The 21,331-nt window shown below is 37.9% G+C and overlaps 1 pseudogene; it reads right to left on the bottom strand.

The window, feature by feature from the left end:
* Positions 1-16,166: 16,166 nt before the first annotated feature.
* LOC107778048 (glutathione S-transferase U9-like) lies at positions 16,167-18,849 on the bottom strand (annotated as a pseudogene).
* Positions 18,850-21,331: the final 2,482 nt, after the last annotated feature.

Here is a 21,331-nt window from a genome sequence, read left to right as displayed (position 1 = left end):
ATTGGGATCAGTTCTTGCCATTAGCAGAGTTTGCCTTCAACAATAGTTACCAGTCGAGCATCCAGATGGCTCCTTGTGAGGCATTATATGGTAAGGAGTATCGGTCGCTGATTGGATGGTTTCGATTGATGGATACAGATTTAGTTAGAAATGCCTTGGACAAGGTTAAGATCATTTAGGATAGGCTTTGTACAGCCATAAGGTTCGTGATGTGGCATTCATAGTCGGAGAGTGAGTGTTGCTTCGGGTGTCGCCCATGAAGGGCGTGATGAGATTTGAGAAGAAGGGAAAGCTAAGCCCTAGGTTCATCGGTCCTTTTAAGATCCTTGATAGAGAGGGAGAGGTGACTTACAGACTTGCGTTGCCGTCGAGTTTATCAGCAGTGCATCCAGAATTTCATGTGTCCATGCTTCGGAGGTATCACGTCGATCCATCCCACGTGTTAGATTTCAGCACTGTCCAGCTGGACAAGGACATGACCTATGAGGAGGAGCCAATACCTATTCTAGACCGGCAGATGCCTTAGTTGAGATCGAAGAATTTCCCTTTAGTTCATGTGCAGTGGAGAGGTCAGCCTATTGAGGCAGTGACCTGGGAGTCCGAGTCCGATATATGAAGACGATATCCCCATCTTTTCCCCGACTCAAGTACTTTTCTATATCCATTCGAGGATGAACGGTAGTTTTAGAGGTGGAGAATATGATGACCCAAAAGGTCATCTCGTGTTTTAGAACCCAATCCGGGGTTCTGAGGCCTTCCAGACCTCATTTTCCTTCTGCTTGATTTGTGTGCATAGTTCGAGCGCACTTCTGGAAAGCCCTTATGTGAAAATTTTAGAAAAATGCCAAATTTGCCTTTAAATTTAAATTTAAGTTGACTTCGATCAACATTTTGGGTAAACGGACCCGGACCCATGATTTGACGGTCCCGAAGGGTCCGTAGAAAAATATGGGATTTGGGCGCACGCCCAGAATTGAATTCTAAGGTCCCTAGCCAGAGAAATGAATTTTTGAAGAAAATTGTTTAACTGAAAAATATAAGAAGTTTGGAAATTGAATAATGCTTGAATGTGATGGTATTGCACTTGCATGTCAGTTTCAGGGCCCAGTACAGGTTTAAAATAATGTTTAAGTTGAGTCTGTGAAATTTGGTAGGAATCAAACTTGATTTGATATAAATCGGACCCTCGGTTGTAAAAATAGTAACTTTAGGTGTTCTTGAGAATTCCATTGATTTTTAGGCTAAATTCATAGTTATTGATGTTATTTTGATGATTTGATCGCACGAGCAAGTCCGTATGATATTTTTGGACTTGCGTGCATATTTGGTTTGGAGCCCCGAGGGATCGGGTGAGTTTTGGATAGGCTGCGGAGTGTTTTGAACTTAGGAACAGCAGCTGGTGTGTTGCAGGTCTACAAGCTTCTCATTTGCGAAGCCTGGCTCAAAAATATGGGCTCGCAATTGCGAAATACCATCGCATTTGCGATAACTGGGCTGGGCAGGGGACCTTCGCATTTGTAAAGTTCAGAGTCGCAAATGCGACAAGAGCAGAGGCCACAATTGCGAACACTAGTTTGCATTTGTGAAGAGAGCAAGGCAGGCCTACCTTCGCATTTGCGAAGCCTATGCCGCATTTGCGAGTTTGCATTTGTGAACCTGTCATCGCAAATGCGATAACTGCTCCTGGGTAAATTCTAACTTAGACAAGATTTTCTTCATTTTTCAAACTCTCTCAAACCCTAAGCTCTCTTAGGCGATTTTCCAAAGAAAGGTTCTTCCCCAAATCATAGGTAAACAATTTTTAGCTCATTTCTTTCAATCTACTTCATCTTTTTACAAGATTTCATCACAAAATCTAGGGATTTTCATGGGAATTTGGGTGTTTTTGGGTGAAAATTGGGAATTTCAAAATTTGGGGGATTTAGACCTCAATTGAGGTCGGATTCCAAAACCAATTGCATATCTGGGCTCAGGGGTGAATGGGTAATCATGTTTTGGTCCGAAATTCGAGTTTTGACCAAGCGGGCCTAGGGTCGATTTTTGGGTTTTTGGGGAAAATATTGGGAAAACTACAATTAAGCATTGGGTGTGAGTTCTTTAGCATTTATTTATGTTATTAAACTAATTATGACTAGATACAAGTGAATTGGAGGTGAAATCTAGAAGGAAAGTGATAGTTGAGGCTTGATTTATGGCTGTGGAATCGAGGTAAGTGTTTGGTCTAACTTTAGCTTGAGGGAATAGGAGTTGTGTCTTATTTGCTATATGCTAGTATTGTGTACGACGTATAGGTGTGGTGACGAGCATCTATACGTTGGTGTCAAGCATGCCCGTGAGTCTTAAATTGTGATTCTTGTTAAGTTCTATCAATGCCTAAATTGATAATTATCCATGTTGAGTAAGACTTATGATCATTTTCTTGATATTTGTTCATTGTTGAGTACTGGCTCTCGTTGAGGTTCATTTTGTGAAGTTAATTGTTGAACAAGATTGGTTATAGTTGATTCTCTTTCTGGGACGTAATTACTTTTAAATGTTGATTCCCTTTGTCGGGATGTTGTTGTTACCACTGTTTGGGTGAGGAAAGAGTGATAAAGCACGAAGGATGATGTTGTGCACATTCATACTTATGCATATGGTGAGGAAAGAGTGATAAAGCACGAAGGGTGATGTCGTGCACTTTACATTGATATTGATGAATATGGTGAGTAAGAGAGATAAAGCACGAAGGGTGATGCCGTGCACATTTCTTATATTCATATTGTGAGGAATAGTGATTTCTTGTTGCTATTGGTTCTAGTTCCTTAATTGTTTCATTCCGTTATTTCTGTGTTTTGTTATGTTGGTATCCCCCATAGCTTGTTGCCCCTTCCCGTTAATCTCTGTTTAGTTTCTATTATTGGTATTCTGTTAGATATGGTTGAAACTGCACAGGTTATGATGTTGTTGTGTGATGATAGGCTATAATGGTATATTTTAGTCTCTTATTACACTCTAATTTACTGCACTTTAATTGAGTTTGAGCTTTAATCGCTAGTGTTTAGCACTAAATATGTGTTTTATGCCATGTAGGAGTGATTCCGATCTATGTAGGCGTTATGGAATGAATTCAAGTGATTTGGAGCTTTGAAATATAAGTAAAAGCCTGAGGAATTAAGTCGGGATTGTGTTCGGGGATCAACGGATGATAGTTAGGAACGAAACGAAGAATCGAGCGGGCATACGATGCATTATCTAGTAAAATGCACATAACTTTTCACTCAGAACTCCGTTTGGGCTCCACAGTATATCGTTGGAAAGCTATTTGAAAGGGCTACAACTTACAGGTTTTGCATTTTTGCAAATTCTCATTACCGCTCTGCATGGTGCACCGCAAGGCGCGGCGCAGCAATGTAAAAACTGCCTGACAAAAAATAAGGTTGCTGATAATCTCCACTAACGCGGCACGCCTGTACAAATTTCATAGAGCCGGGGTCCTATTTCGCGTGGTAGAAGGTGTTTTCATCTGGGCCCGACCCTACATGGTATAAATACATGTAAAACGTTATTTTGGGGATTTTTGACTCATCTTAGACCTAGGGAGACTACTTTGAACACACTTTAGACGTGGAGGAACACACACCACGCTTTGGAGAACGCTTTACAAGTTCTAACTAGTTTTTCTTCTCTTCTCTTCCTTTAATCTCATAGTTTATTAGTTCTAGAGTTTTGGGTGCTACATGAACGTTGTAATTTGAAGCTTGAACTGTTCTTATTATTTTATAATATTTGTTTATTTATTCAATCTTGCGCTTAATTATTTGATTGCTTGACCACCAATTGAATACTATCTACGAATCTAGGATTGAACTCGGGAGAGGGAATTCTAGATTGCATATAAGATTGAGTAGAGCAAGATCTTAACTCTGAGGGGGGACGGACTTGCGATTAGGATAGGAATATACCTAATCGTGTTGCTTGGTTACTATACAGGAATTATTAATGCGTTCTTGTTAATTCTAATTCCCTAGGAATATAGGCGTTAGATTAGCTTGAATAAGTTAGTTGTACTTTGGGAGAAGGCTAGCAATATTAACCCTATCAACCAATAAGCCAGATAAATTAATTAGACGATTTAAGTGGAAAACTCAGCAGGATTGTTAGCTAACCCATAGCTCTAGAATATTCACTCACATCGAATTCGTCTCTATAATTCACAAACTTGTTTTCTTTAATCTCTTAATTTGTTACTTTAGATTAATTTTAGTTAAATATTCATACATTAGGATTCGCTTGAATAGATTAATTGTTTGGTTTAATTTAGTTGATAGTTAATCACAAGTCCCTGTGGGTACGATATCTGGACTTACAATCCTATATTACTTGTCGAACACGTATACTTGCGTGTGCGTTTGGGAGCAACAAGTCTTTTGGCGCCGTTGCCTTGGGGTGAAGAGATTGTTTGGGTGAGTTTTTGTGCTATTTTAGCTTAGTTGTAGTACTCATTTTTAGTGTAGTTGTTTTTGTCAAAAAAATAGAAAAAATGGACTTTTCCCAACGATGGATCTCCTAGACAGTTTTCTCGAGGGACTTAAGTCTAAAGAAAAAGGACATTGTGTCCTAGCCTCGTCACTACTTCGCCGAGGTTAGGCTCAACACTTACTTAGTACATGGGGTCGGTTCTACTGATACTACATTCTGCACTCTTTTGTGCAGATCCTGTCACTAGAGCATACAGACCTTAGTTAGAGGTTGTTTCCTTCAGTCTAGCGGAGACCCGATGTAGTCATGCAGGCATCCGCAGGCCTTGGTGTCCCCTTCTATCCTGTTTCTTTCTGTTCTTATCTATTTTAGAGACAGACATGTATTTTCTTTGTTCGGACCACTATTTGTAGTATTCATAGATAGTCTGTGAGATTGTGACACCAGTTCTGGGTGAAGTATTATTCTGGATTTCGTATTGGTATTAGTTAAACTGTTAAATTCTGTTCTTCGTCATTTCTATTTCAGCCGTATCCTCACATTAACTTGGTAAATTGTTAAAGATAAAGGTAATAAGGTAAAATAATCAGTAACGTTGGCTTGCCTAGCGGGTTCAATGTTAGGCGCCATCACGATCCCGATGGTGGGAAATTCGGGTCGTGACAGAAGAACCCTAAGCTGATGGAGCACATGACGAACTCTGGGTTGGTAGAGCACTAAGCGATGAATGGCCCTGATGTGAACTGTGAGAATTATGGACCGATGATGCCTCACGATGAATTGGGCAAGCTGACTGAGCATGTTTGAATGGACGACCTCTGCCGTGCTGAAACTAGCCTCTCAAAGGAGCGCCACTAAAACTATCAGATCCTCGAGACCTCTTGGCCTCCCTCTCATCTCATTCCTGGCGACGAACTGACTCAATCTCTCGAGCAATATCAACAACCTGCTCAAAAGTAGCACCTAACACCCTCTCTTAGGTCATAAGAATCCGAAGCTGATATGTGAGGCCATTGACGAACCTCCTAATCCTCTCCCTATCCATAGGAACTAACCAAACAGCATGACGAGCTAACTCTAAAAATCTTATCTCGTACTATGTCACAGTCATATCATCTTGACGTAACTACTCGAACTACCTGCGCAGCTCCTCTCTGTGAGACGGTGGCACATACTTCTCCAAAAAGAGAGCAGAGAACTATTGCCAGGTAAGGGGCACTGCATCAATAGGCCTACGCCTATCATAAGCCTCCCACAAGTAAAGGCAGCTCCTGAAACCTGGAAGGTACTAAACGAGACCCCACTAGTCTCCAAAATACCCACGGACCGAAGTATCCTCTGACACTTGTCTAAGAAACCCTAGGCATCCTCGCTCTTTGCACCACTGAAAGGCGGAGGCTGAAGTCTCACAAACCTCTCCAATCGATGTTTCTCATCGTCAGGCATAACTGGTACCACACATTCCTGGGCTGGTGCAATTGGCTGGACTGGAGGTGCCCCCTATGTCTGAAGTCCCTGCACAACCTGCTCAGGTGTGCGAGCAGCGATAGTCTGACTGCCTCCCCCAGCCTGAGTAGTAGTTGCAGCCGTAATAACGGAGACGTCCTGAGCTAGGCCAATGCACATTGAGAGAATCTGGGCCAGGGCCTAAGCTGGTACTGCTGGAGCATCTACAACTGGGACCTAATCCTTAACTAGGGCGATAGGTGGATCTGCAGGTGCTGCCCTAGCTGATGTGCGGGCTACACCCCTGCCCCTACCACGGCCCTGACCGTGACCTCAGCCTCTAGTGGCCCCAACTTGTGGTACTGGTGGTCGTCCGTCCTGACAGGTAGTACGTGTCCTCACCTTCTGTGAGAGAACAGAATAACATAAGTTTAGTAGTAGAATCAACAGATTCGCCCAACAGGAATTTAAAAAATGTGAAGGTTTTATTAAAGGTTCTGTAGCCTCCCGAGGATAAGTACAGATGTCTTCGTACCGATCTGCGAAATTCTACTAAACTGGCTCATGACCCGTGAGACCTATGTAACCTAGGCTCTGATACCAACTTGTCACGACCCCAAACCTCCCCGGTCATGATGGCGCCTATCACAGTACTAGGCAAGACAATTCAACATTTACAACATCAAGTTCTTTTTATAAATTCATATTTCTAAGTCTCGAATCTTTCATATGTAATATGTATATCAATAGAAATATGCGGAAACCAGTATGAAAATACATCAACACAACCTGAATTTGGTGTCACTTGTCATGAGCCACTAAGTACAACTCAACAATGTCTACTTAATACAAAATAAATCTGAAATACAAAGTACTAGAATAGGAAAGAGAAAGGAAGGGCTGTGAACGCCGTGCAACTACCTTGCAATCTCCGGTTAAGACTCTGAAAGAGCTGAAGGCTCTCACTCTCATGCTCGGGCACCTGGATCTGCACACAAGGTAAAGAGAGTAACGTGAGTATGCCAACTCAGTAAGTAACTAAAGTAATAAAGCCTAAGTGCAGTGAGGAGCATTATAAAGTCATATGCATACTTTATCAAGAACCTCAACAGAAATATCAAGTCAAAGTCTGCAGTTCAATAATCAAATACCTCGTAGAAATTGCAGTTCCAATGAAAATCCTTTAAATCATCTATTCAACATTTTTCAATAGAGGCTCAGCGTAAAAGAAGAGTGAAAAAAGAAAATATCATAAATAAGCTCCTGGGGAAAAGTATCACTAATAACTATAGCCCCTCGGGCAAACCTCACAGTCACTCGTCAATCAGTATTCATACTCAGAACTCTGGCTCAATAAATATCTCATAATAATAACTGTTGTGGCGTGCATACCAATCCATAATATATAGTCGACTACCCTCACTGGGGGTGTACAGACTCCAGAGTGGCTCCTATAGCCCAAGCGTCATATCGCTGCAGTGTGCAGCCCGATCTAATACATATCAATGTGGCATGCATCCCGATCCCTATATATATAAATATCGCTGCGGCATGCAACCCGTTCCATAACATATATATAATCCTCACCATTAGTTCCTCAACCTCTCTCAGTCATTAACCTCGCGGCCACTCGGGCATTTCACTGAAAATCAGGGAAACTCAGCCCAAACAGTTTTCATATATTAAGAAGTAGATTAATGAAACTGGATTAAACAATAAACAGGTAAAACATGACTGAGGATATGCTTTTAAATCAAAACAGTGTGAGGAAAGTAGTAAAATACCCCTAAGGGTCTAAACAGTTTGGCACAAGGGCCCCAAACATAGCATTCTGCACAAGTTAACAGATTCATTGCTAAAACACATGGATATCATATACAGCATGTCAAAATATGCAACTATGCAGTCACCACGGGACGGACCAAGTCAGAATCTTTATGGGTGCACGCCCACACGACTGTCACCTAGCATGTGCGTCAACTCGTTTATCAAAACATTACGAAATTCCGGTGTTTCGTACCCTCAGGTCTAGATTTACAATTATTACTTACCTCAAACCGGATAAAATCCTACTCCACGATGCCCTTGCCTCTTGACTCGGCCTTAACTCGCATCGAATCTATCTAAAATCAGAATCATAACATCAATATATGCTAGGGGAAGAAGCCCATGCGAAAATAATCAATTTACATCAAAAATCTCGAAATTGGTCAAACCCGACCCCCGGGATCACGTCTCGGAATCTGATAAAAATCAAATCAATAGAATCCTTATCCTTCCACGAGTACATACATACCAAGAACATCAAAATCGGACCACAGATGGCCCCTCAAATCCCCAATTTTACCTCTCCAATTTCAAGCCCTAACTTCCCAAAATTTTCACCCTTAATCCCATAAATTTCATGCTTATACAACTGAAAATCAACATAGAATCATGTTTTAGGTTCAAGAAAATCACCTCAAAGAAAACCCCCTTGATTCCCTCTTCAAAACCCTCCAAAAATCTTCAACTCCGGATAAAAATTGTAGAAAACAACCCAAATTTCGCGAAGGGGAACTTATATACTTTCTGACCCATAGATTTTGCACCTGCGGTCCTTTTCCCACTCCTGCGGTACCACTTCTACGGTCTAGCCAACCGCATATATGGTTTTCACTTATTCCTCCGCACCTGCGCCTCTATATCCGCACCTGTAGTCTCGTAGGTGCATTCCTTCTTCCGCACCTATGGCTTCTGCCCTTTTCACTTGTGGCCGCATATGCAGCCACTTCCTCGCCTATGTGGACGTCGCACATGCGGTCCCCTAACCGCATGTGCGGTTATGACAGAACCAGTAGCTTTAGCTGCATTCTCAAATTTTCAAACTGTCTGATAACCATCCAAAATTATCCCGAGGCCCCCGGAACCTCATCCAAAAATACGAACAAGTCCGATACCACTATTCAAACTTGTACCAACCTTCGAAACACTCGAAACAACATTGAATTATCAAAACACCCTCGGATTCAAGCCTAAGGTTTCCAAAACTACTGAATTCCACAATAGATAAAAAAATCTATCAAACCCCATCCGAATGACAAGAAATTTGCACACACATTGCAAATAACACAATGGACCTACTCCAATTTTTGAAATTCCATTCTGACCCTGATATCAATATTTCTACTACCAACCGAAAAACGTCAAAATTCCAATTTCGCCAATTCAAGCGTAAATCTACCACGGACCTCTGAAATACATCCCGACCATGCTCCTAAGTCCCAAATCACCTGACGAAGCTATCTGAATCAAAAAATCCAAATCCAAGATCGTTTACTAACAAGTCAACTTCCGGTTGACTTCTCCAACTAAATGGTCAACTTAAGAGACTAAGTGTCTCATATCACTCCAAAACTACCCCAAACCCGAACCAACCAATACGATACGATGAGGTGAAGGTGAATAACACATAAAGAATCAAAAATGGGGAGAACGGGACTAAAACTCATGAAACGACCGGTCGGGTCGTTACAGTAGTGGACGACTAGCTTCCTCTAACTGTTCATAAAAACATTTTGCGTCATCATTAGGAGTTTGTTAGACATTTTCATTGGGCTCACCCCCAAAGTATATCCCAAAAGTATCCACAACCATATCCTAAATTCTAGAATCAAGATTTGTATTCTCCACCGACCTATTACTTTCGCTAGCAACCATATTATGAAATATCCCACGGCTATCATCGATCTCTCCCTGATTAGTCCACACAAAGTAATTTTCTATAAACCCCTTCCTATAAAGATGAAGCTTAACTTCCTCCGGTTTTTTAAACTTTATACAATCGCACCTGACACAAGGGCACCTAATTACTCCTTCACTTTGGTATAGTAGAAGTGACATTGCACGTCTAATAAAGTCATCAACCCCTTCTACAAAATCCTCCCGCAATCCTCGCTGATTAGGATAATTCCTATTGTACATCCAAGTACGATGTTCCATCTATACTATTAGAACAAGAACAAATTAATTTATTCTACAATTATAAATTAATTAAATCTTTTTTAGTTAATTCAAGAAAATAATTTTTTCCTAATTACTCCAAAAATTAAATTATATTAAATATAATTAATTATAAAGTAAAAGTTCAATTTATATCCTAAAAAGTTCAATTCATATCTAAAAAGTTCAATTTATATCCTAAAAGTTCAATTCACATGAACAAATCCTAAAAACTAAAAGTTCAATTTATTTTCTACAAGTTTAAACATAAATTAAAAGTTCAATTTATATCCTAAAAGTTCAATTCATATCCAAAAGTTTCAATTTATATCCTACAAGTTCAATTCATATCCTAAAAGTTCAATTCATATCCTAAAAGTTCAATTCACAAGAACAAATCCTAAAAATTAAAAGTTCAATTCATATCCTAAGAGTTTAAACATAAACTAAAAGTTCAATTCATATCCTACGAGTTTAAACATAAACTAAAAGTTCAATTTATATCCTAAAAATGCAACCCATACCCAAAAGGTTAAATTTATATCCTACAAGTTCAATTCATATCCAAAAAGTTCAATTCATATCCTAAAAGTTCAATTCACAAGAACAAATCCTAAAAACTAAAAGTTCAAATCATATCCTACGAGTTTAAACATAAACTAAAAGTTCAATTTATATCCTAAAAATTCAATTCATATCCAAAAGGTTCAATTAATATACTACAAGTTCAATTCATATCCAAAAAGTTCAATTCATATCATAAAAGTTCAATTCACAAGAACAAATCCTAAAAATTAAAAGTTCAATTCATATCCTACTAGTTTAAACATAAACTAAATGTTCAATTTATATCCTACGAGTTTAAACATAAACTAAAAGTTCAATTTATATCCTAAAAATTCAACCCATATCCAAAAGGTTCAATTTATATCCTACAAGTTCAAGTCATATCCAAAAAGTTCAATTCATATCCTAAACGTTCAATTCACAAGAAAAAAAATCCCAAAAACTAAAAGTTCAATTCATATCTTACGAGTTTAAACATAAAATAAAAGTTCAATTTATATCCTACGAGTTTAAACATAAACTAAAAGTTCAATTTATATCCTACGAGTTTAAACATAAACTAAAAGTTCAATTTATATCCTGAAAATTCAACCCATACCCTAAAAGTTCGATTCACAAGAACAAATCCTAAACCATAGATTCTAACTAAACTATTCAAGACAATACAAAGTTAATAATTCAATTCTGACTAAACTATTCAAGACAATACAAACTCAAACATTTAATTTATACCATGTGTAACCAATTCAATTAAAATAAGACCTAAACCCTAGATTTTCATAAAATACAATATTAAATAATCAATTGAAACTAATTCATAGCTAATTAACAATTACACAAAAGAAATAATTTGTAATCAAACCTAGAATTTTTAGGAGGTGGAGAAGGAGACGGCGTGGCAGTGGCAGCAGCGATGACGGCAGCTGGGCGGTGGTGATGCGGGGTTGAGAATGGTATTTGTGTAAGGAAAATAGAGAAGGAGAGGGGAAGGTGTTGAGTGAGGAGTTAGGGGAAATTTGGAGAAAAAAGGTAATAGAAATGGGGGGAATCCCGTATTTCATAGCTGATTTCAGAATTACTGACCAAAGTTGGTCGGTACATTAAGTGTTGACCGTTTGACCAAAAACCGACAAACTTTGGTCGGTTTCTTTTTTTTTTTTTAAATAATTTTTTTTTGTGTTTTTCCCTTAAAATATTATAAACTATAAAAAATATTATAAAACTATAAGCATTTATTTTATTTAACTATAAAATTACTATAAATACTTATAAACTATAAACATAATCTTTATAAATAATTATATTAACTATTCACTTTTAATAAATTATAATAGCATCTATCTAAGTAAATTTTCTAAGTTATAATTAAGTATATGAGTAATTTCTCTCACGCACACATACACTATATTGTAATTGATGCTAATAACTTCTTTTTTCATTCGTTCATCACTAATAATGCATGACATAGATTAATCGATATAGGTCGAGACATTTTATTTTTACTATTAATCGATATAGGTCAAGCGTTTTGTTTTTAATATTCATTGATGCATCTAAGTAAGTTATAAGTCGATGAATTAATTTACAAATAGATATATTTGATGATAAATTGTATATACTAATTAGGATCTTCACAAGTCTATCCCTAAAAGAACCCGGCCTTGTGGTCCTACCGCTTCGTGTTCTTATAGATATACGGCTATACCTATATATATACACACACACTTCATTGTAAAACTTTAACTATATATATATATAGCTTGTTATAGTATATGTTAGTGTGTGTGTGTATATATATATAACACACGCTTCGTTGTACTACTTTAACTACATATATAGCATGTTATAGTATATGTTAGTATATTCATTATTTGTATTACAAAAGTATTAAGGGATTACATTTATATTATTTAGATAGTAAATATAAAAGTTATTCAAAAGTTTGATCAATGTTGACCTAATAACCGACCAACTTTGGTCGGTTATTTTCTAGAAAATAAAATACACCGACAAAAGTTGGTCGGTAAATACTTCCCCTGCATTAACCGACCAATTTGATTGGTAATTTTAAATATAAATTTTTTAAATTTTATAAAATATTTTAAATAATAATATAATTATTAAAATTTAAAAAATTGGGTCCACATTACCGACCAAAGTTGGTCGGTAATCAAAAAGTTTCTTTGACTAAGCAAGTCTGACCAGCTCGGTCAACTTGTTGACCAATTTACTAACCAACTTTTGTCAGTATTTATTTTTAAAAAAATGTAAAATATTTTTTTTCCAGTTTCCGTCCAAGCTGGACGATTTTTGGTCACTTTTTTTGACCGACCAACGTTGGTCAAAACTTTTTGTCGCCTTTTTTGACCGACCAATGTTGGTCGGAAACTTTTGGTCACGTCCCTTTGTTAATTGTGTGTGGACGTTTGGTAATGCTTTCTGAGGCCTTGGAGCTCGAACCGGATCCAAGGGGCTTGGCCTCGATGGCTCCGAGGGTAGGTGTTTTGTTCGGGCCTTGATACGAGAGGCTCCGAGCTTTGATTTTGATTCCTTGCAGTTACATCCTTTTGTTTCGATCATGTAGAATTTTGTTTCCTGAATGGTGCCGACGGTGTTCACCGGTAGGATTATCTCCCCTTTAGTAGTTTCACATGCCATGTTAAATCCGTTCAACTCCCAGATTGCTGGCACTATTTGGTCTTGTAGACCCAACTGCAGTACGACCCTCGATCTGATAATGTTGGCCGCGCTGCCTGGATCAATCAATACACATTTAACTCGAGATTTATTTATAAGTACAGATATTACCAGTGCATCATTATGTGGTTGTACAATGCCTTCAGTGTCCTAATCGTTGAACAAAATGGTGATATAATCTCGAGTTCAGTTTTCCCTTGTGATGGACACTTTAGTGCACTTTTGCATTGGTCCCTGGGGGACATCGACTCCTCCAATGATCATGTTGATAACGTGCTGAGGTTCTTCTTGTTCTGTCTGTTTATTGGAGTCCCTATTCGTGAAGTGATTTTTGGCTTGATCAGTTAGAAATTCCCGGAGATGCCCATTATTCAATAACTGGGCTACTTCTTTTCTTAACTGTCAGCAGTCCCCGGTTATATGGATATGAGTGCCATGATACTTACACATCAAGTTAGGGTCTCTCTGGGTAGGGTCGGACTGCAATGGTCGAGGCCACTTGGTATTCTTGATGCACCCGATGCTAGACACGATGCTGACAGCACTGACATTGAAGTTATATTCCGATAACCTTGGTGCCTCCTTGGCCCCGAGTGGCCTGTCGAAACCGTGTTTGTTCATGAGTCCCCAGTTAATGTAACCTCGATCATTCCTCTTTTCGTTTCTCGTAGGGTTATGCCTAGATCAGTTACCCTTTCGATCTCCACTATACGGCTGATACCGGTCTCTGTTCGGTCTTGGTTCATGATCAATGACTCTCTTAGACATGTCATTAGTTCTGATGGGATAAATAGACCTGGAGGGGGCCCGAGCTGATCGTCCTCGACTATGATTTTTTATGGGTACCTGTTATGGACGTCGGCCCAAGTTACTGCAGTGTACTCCATCAAATTATTTTTCAACTGATGTGAAGCCAAGAAGCTTCTAAAGTTGAGTCCTTGAGTGAACGTCTGAGCGGCCCAATCATCGACAACCGGACGCAGGTCCATCCGTTCCATTTGAAACCTCGATACGAATTTTCTGAGCATTTCATTGTCTCTTTGTTTTACCTTGAAAAGGTTCAATTTCTGGTCTCGACCTTGATGGCCCCAGCATGCGCTTTCACAAAGTATTCTGCAAGATAACAAACGAATCAATAGAATTTGGGGGTAAGTTGTGATACCATATCATTGCTCCCTTTGACATGGTTTCTCCGAACATTTTAACAAACCGACTCGATTTTGTCATCTTCTAAGTCATTTTCCTTGATGGCACACGTGTACGAGGCCACATGTTCATTTGGATCCGTAGTTCCGTTATACTTCAGAAGATCAGGCATACGGAACTTCTTCGGGATTGGCTTCGGTGTCACGCTCGGAGGAAAAGGCTTTTGGATTAATTTCTTGGAGTCCAGGCCTTTCAATATCGGGGGCGCTTCTGGGATTTGATCAACTCTGGAGTTATAGGCCTCCACTTTTTTGTCGTTGGCCTCAATTTTCTTCGTCCCCGATTCAACCCGCTTTGTTAGTTCCTCAAGCATTTTTATTATTTCGGGGTTCGTCCCGGGTCAGCTTCACCCGGCCTTTCTGTGACTTGCTCATTTCTTCAGGTGTTTTTTTGGAACGGTTCGGGCTTAACCTTGCTGGAAGCACGACTTTGATTTTGCAGATGTGCTATCGCTTCATGTTGGGCCTGTAACATTTTGATGATCACTCGCAGATTGATCCAGTTGCCTTTACCTTCGGGCGTACCTCGAGTCGTTGGTTGGGCTCATCCGCGAACGCTGTTCTTAGGGTCGGTCGGCAGTTTGGCATCGATTGGGTCTGCAATTGGGACTTTGTTGGGATCAGCAAGGGCATCTCGTTGCTAGGTACTGCATTGTTATTTTCGCCATGATGGCCAGACTCACCATCAACGTTCAAGTGAGCAGACTGAGAGTTTGACATTCTTAGGTAGATCTGAAATTAAAATCTCAAAGAACAAGCGTAAAATAAAGTGTGTTATGGAAATTTGTATCAAACTACCACTATTATCCTTAGCCCCACAGTGGGCGCCAAACTGTTTACTCTTAAAAATGGATAATAATTGAATTTATACGCGAGTTTAAGAATATGTGGACTAATTCAATATAAGTGACTAATACCATTAGATGAGCAGATTAAAGATTGAATAAACAACCAAACCAGTAGTAATATTGAATCTGGGATCGGTTATGAGCTTAACAATTAGCTTGCCTTGGATTCGGAGCCAAATATTTATGAAGAACTATGAGCAAAAATAAGAACTTTGAATAACTTTTGAAAGCAGAGAAAACAAATGCATATTGTTTTTGTATGCGTGCTATAATGAGTCCCTTGAATAAAAATTATCTCCTTTATTTAGTAGGAGAGTTTCACCCCTAGTACAATTCTAAGAAAGGTAAAAATCTTCTTTTTGTTAATCATTGATCTGTTGCCGATACGGGCCGAGATCCATGCCATGATATCCGGTCGGACACGGATATCACGACCCTTTGATAATCGTGTGCGGACATTTGGTAATGCTTTCCAATTACTTCGTCTAACCCACTGGGAACTCGGGATACTCATTTAGTCCTGTTTTTACCCGTATACAAATGTGTAGCAATTTCAAATCCGAATAAAGGCTGAGGGTGGGTTGTTTGCTAGAGTAAACGAGCTAATGTATGTGTAACGTTTCTTTTGTTAATCTTCCATATAATTCTATTATCCATGCCAAGAAAATCTCAGTGCAGTCACTCAAACCCTCAAACCAACCAAGATGGGGTCATATTTGAAATCTGAATCATGCATATTAATTGTTAATTAGTTGCTGATCATGTATTGAAGATAGAGAGAAAATGTTTGTATTGAATGGTGGATTGATTGTTTGGAGAAAACTAACTTTTTTAGTTTTGTGTCTTGAGGCTGTTGAATCTCTTTTCAACTTTTTTCTTGAATTACAATCATAATTTATCGCTATACTGTTAAGTGGTAAAACAAATTATTACTGCCTGATCTCAATACAACTTATCAATAGAAGTTGAAAGATATCATGGTTTTAGAAATTTGAAATATAATGTTTCACAAATGATCTCAAGCGTGGTCATAGACCTAATTACAAGCAGAATCCACACGACTAACACTGTGGCTGGGAATTTTCACGCAGATTCAATTCTCACTATTCCCCTCCCCCTATGTAACAATAATGTTTTTCTTGAAATAAAAAAACACAGTAGACATGTTTTCAAGCTCACAAGTATTTCTTCCAGAAAATGATCAGTAGCTCAGTGGGTGGTGGATTTTAAGGCATTTTGCCTATAGATTTTGAGCTTTGACAGCAGCATATCATGAGGGGGACAAATTTCTTTCACCACTGGCAACTCGTTTAAACTTCTCACACATGAATAAAGTAGTGGGGTGTTTTCTGGAACCAAAATTTTCACACCAAGGACCTCTTCATATGCTTTATGAGATCCAAATGTTGTAACCAGCAAGATTTGTAAGAGCCCCATTTCATTTCCATGGATTTCAGGAATTCCCTTTTCTAGAATTCTTATTTTCTCCAGCACTTCCTCTTGAGCCTTCTCTTGTTCTTCTCCAGTTGACTTCCACAACTTCCCCGTGCTGGGTATAAGATGCTGTATATATTAGAGCAAAGTAATGTTAAACATCTTTAAAACAAGATGCTTTGAGCATATTGAGACGTCCTAATGTTGCACGCCCAGACATAAATAAATCATCATCATACTATATTAAAAGCGGTAACACTTTAAGTCAAAAGCTAAATTACAAATTAACCTTATCCATCAAAATCTGCGTGATGGTTTTGCCCTTAAATTCAAACACTATTCCAACAACTTTCTTGTACAAAGTGGTAAATATACATTCCAATAAAGAAAAAAGATAAAAAATAGAATTAGAAAATACAAATGTGGGACCCATTGAACACTACCCTTACCCTCCAATATGAATTGCTAATGTGCAAATTATGTCAACATAAATGATAACGTTGTGGTACAATGAATCCTTATGAATTCCAGTAAGGACTCTTAATCAAGCATCCCTTCATTTCTATTAAAACATGGGGAATTTGAAGTGTTAGTACTCTGAAAGGTTATTAGAGTGAAAAAGAAGCAATTAGGACTCCAAGATTGTGTTGTGTTCTACATAATCGTTTAGCTTTTTGGTATCTGTTCAAGTGACTTATAGGATTCTGTTTGGACAGAGGTTTCTTTGCATCTAGATTCAACATATCAGAAAATTTGGAATAGCTACGTCACAGTGTCCGATAAAGATAGCAGTGGAGAAGAGTATGTGAGAATGAGGTGACGGATAAAATCACATGGTATATACAATAAATTTCCAATCTCTTAGATAACCTTTTAGGAGATCAAGGGGGAAAAAAAAAGAACTACCATTTCAGGTTTTCCAGGGCATTGTCTGGTTTCCAGAAGCCTTTCTTTATGTGGTCCATATAATGACAACGAATGTGTGTCATATTGCATCTGTACAAGATGTTTGATTGTCCTATGAATTTCATCTTAGTTCATTTTCCAAGTCGAATTGTACATTCATTTTGATTTTTTTGATCTATGAGGAGGGAAGGGGCATCTAGTTTGTGGTTTCCCTGTGCAGTTAAGCATTTCTATTGTTTGACATCTGGTTTCAATTCCTCCAACTTTAAAATTTTGATCCTAGTGTTTCCTTCTTGTAACTCGTTGTTGGTTCTTTCATAGTTCTTCCTAGCTATGTATGTCGTTCAGTATACTGGCAATTTTGATGGAGCACCTCCAAACTAAGTTGCTCGGACTCAAGTGCGGGTATCCGATACGGATGCGAGTATCGAATTCGGCAAAATCTAAATTTTAAGATTTGGGGATGCATATCCGGATATGGATACGGGTGTGGGGATTCGGCTAATAAAAAATAGAGCTATAAAAATATTGTAAATTTTGAGAGATTCTGTGAAAAACTTACATGAATATTGTAGAGTTCAATCTTTCATTCTCCAAGATGGACATTATTCTTTCATTGTCCTAAATCTGTTTTATTTTTTATTTTGAGAAATCAAAATCTCAATTTTTCTCCCAAATTTATCGATGGACTCCGGTCAAAGTGTCCGAAGTAAGTTGACCGAATCCGGGATGTATCCCGTCCCGTCTCGTATCGGGACGGGGACGGCACCAAAATCGAAGAGTCCCCGCATCTTAGCCTCCAAAGCTATAGTTGTAGGTTAGAACAAGCTAGTAAATAAATAAATAAAAGTGTTCGGTGGTCGCACGGTTCAACATGACTAACCTGATCAATGTAAATTAGCCCAGAAACGAACTATGGCTCTTTCATAGGGATCTTGTGGCAAGATTCTCGATCCGGTCTTCCAGGTTTCATCGATGTATGCAGGAATGAGGAGCGACTCTGAAGCAGGTTTATCATTGTGGACAAGCACAGGGACCTTCTTGAGAACAGGATTGTACTTGAGGAGGTGGGGACTCTTGTTGCTCAAATCTTCTTCAACATACTCATAAGCTATGCCTTTGATTTTGAGAGCCAGTTCTACTCTCTTAACAAAAAGGCTACCCCATGTTCCATGTAGAATTACTTTGTTTTCCTCAGCCATTTTTCTTAATATTGTTATTGATTCAGCTATTCATATTCTGCTTGTAGTTGGTCCTTTAAGTAGAGTCCCAACTCCCAAGTAAACCTTATTTTAAGACTTTTCTTGCATTAGCAGATATTGAACATTGGAGGTTTCACACTCTCCACCCACCCCAATTTATGGGCAACATTCGAATTTCGAGAGTCAAAAGAATTTCTTTTATCACAATTTTATTATATGCCTTTTAAATTATTAAATATTAGTACTATAATAATTTATAGTACTTGTTACCTATGTATTTCTTTTTAAAAAAATTAAAATTTTTATGTCCGTATTTTTGGTGAAAATTAAGAAGTTTAGTTTTCAAAATTCGAATACTATCATAGTAAATTTGGACAGAGGGAATATATTACAAAAGTAAAGTTTAGTAATCTTTAGGATTCAAAATAAAAAATTAGCAGGTGACGCATTATGTACCCCATTTCTTGGGGCTCAAGAGTCAAGATCCCTTTACTTTTTAATTCCTTGTGCGCCCGCCAAAGCCATTACAGACAAGAAAGTTACAATAATAATTTAAAATGGAGTAGGTTCGGAATCAACAGCAACGGAATAATAAATTAACTAATAGTACTTTCTTTTGGCTTGGTCAATTTATCAATCTTTCTAATCTTTGATATCTGACATCCTATGTTGATATGGAGTAGCCTGCACGTAAATTAATGAAATGCGGCTTGTAAGAGCAATAGCTGACCTAGATGACACCCATTATAGAGAAAAACACAATTTAAACTTAATATAAATTAGCCAGGACACTAAAAAATTTAGTCGAAGTATAGTATAGGTAACAACTTGTTTTCATTCACATATTTTTGATCAAGGCCAAATACATAGACAACCCATTAAATTTGGTCTAATTTTTCATTTTGATACTTTAACTCAACCTTGTTCCATTTTGGTCCTTCAACTCCATTTCTTTTGTTTCACTTTGACACAAAAGCTGACTAGATTCCATGTGTGATTTGTCTCACCCTTGTAGGCGCGTGCGAGCCATTTTTTAAGCCAAATTTCATACTCTCAATGTAGAGGCGGATCCAGAATTTAAATCATATGGATTCAATTTTAATGTTTTTAACATTGAACCCATTATATTTTAAAGTTATGGGTTTATATCTATTTTTTTACAATTTTAATGAATTTTTACTCCGCGTCGAAAGTTATTGGTTCAGTTGAACTCGTAGTTATTACTAAACAAATATATTTTCCACGGGAGGGGGGCAGAAAAACGAAAAAAATAATAATTTAAAATTACAAAAAAAATATAAAATTGTGAGGGGTGGGGGGTAATGGGGTGAGGTGGGGATAACAGCTGGGTATCTATCCGCGCTGCATTTTTACCTAGGATAAAACTTTTTGTGTCAAAGTGAAACAAAAGAACCCATTATATTTTTAAATGTTATGGGTTTATATCTATTTTTTACAATTTTAATGAATTTGTATATACAAATTTTTACTCCGCGTCGAAAGTTATGAGTTCAGTTGAACCCATAATTATTACTGAAAATATAAAAAAAAATATTTTTCCCCTGGATGTGGGCAGAAAAAACAAAAAAAATAATAATTTGAAATTACAAACAAAAAAGTAAAAAAAAAATTGCGGAGGGGGGAGGGGGCAGTGGGGTGGGGGTAGCAGCTGGGTATTTGCAGGCGCTGCATTTTTACCTGGGAGAAAATATTTTATGTCAAAGTGGAACAAAAGAAATGGGGTTGGAGGGCCAAAATGAAACAAGGCTGAGTTAAAGTGCCAAAATGAAAAATTGGGCCAAGTTTAATGGTCTGTATATGTATTTGGCCTTTGATCAATAATAACTACTAGCTTTGTGGGTAATTTGAAGCCACTTTGTCTGAGACATTTGTGAAGAAACATCTCCATCACAAAGAGGAACTTCTTTCACCACAGGCAACTTAGTTAAAAATTAAAATTTTTACCCGCAAACGAATAGAAGTTACTAATTTTTTAGCCAGTGAATGTTGCATAACTTTCTTTAGAGAAATTCGACTTTATAATTGAAATATAATGACAACCTAATCTAGTAACTAAGTGTTAGGTGTTGTCCTAATTTATTTACCATATTTGGTTTTCCTATCTCTTGATGGAAATTGCAACTTGTTTATCATAATTGAGTTTTTCTTATTGTAAAAGGAAATTATAATTCTCTCAAATTTGGCTAGTCGTTTTTTTTTTGTAGGAAAAGGTTTGGACTTCTATAAATTGAGGGTCATTCCTTCTCATTCAGTAGCATCCACAATGTAGCCATATAGGTTTGAGAGTCGTATTTAGGGGGGAACTTTACGGGACAAGTGTTAGAGTGTCACTTGTGTTTGCCTCTTCGTGAGGTTATTCTCTCAATATTTTATACACTCTTTTATTTATAATGGATTGCTCATCTCCGCCGTGGACGTAAGTCAGTTGACCGAACCACATTAAATGTTTGTGTCTCTTTTGGTATATTTCTCTTTTGCTGTCTTATTTATCGTCATTAAAGATTTGCTTTACTAGCTTCCGCATGACACCTGATTTTTTTAGTCATAACAAGTGATTTCAGAG

The sequence above is a fragment of the Nicotiana tabacum genome, chromosome 20, assembly GCF_000715075.1.
Source record: "Nicotiana tabacum cultivar K326 chromosome 20, ASM71507v2, whole genome shotgun sequence".
NCBI lineage: Eukaryota > Viridiplantae > Streptophyta > Magnoliopsida > Solanales > Solanaceae > Nicotiana > Nicotiana tabacum.
This window is presented reverse-complemented; position numbering and strand designations above follow the sequence as displayed.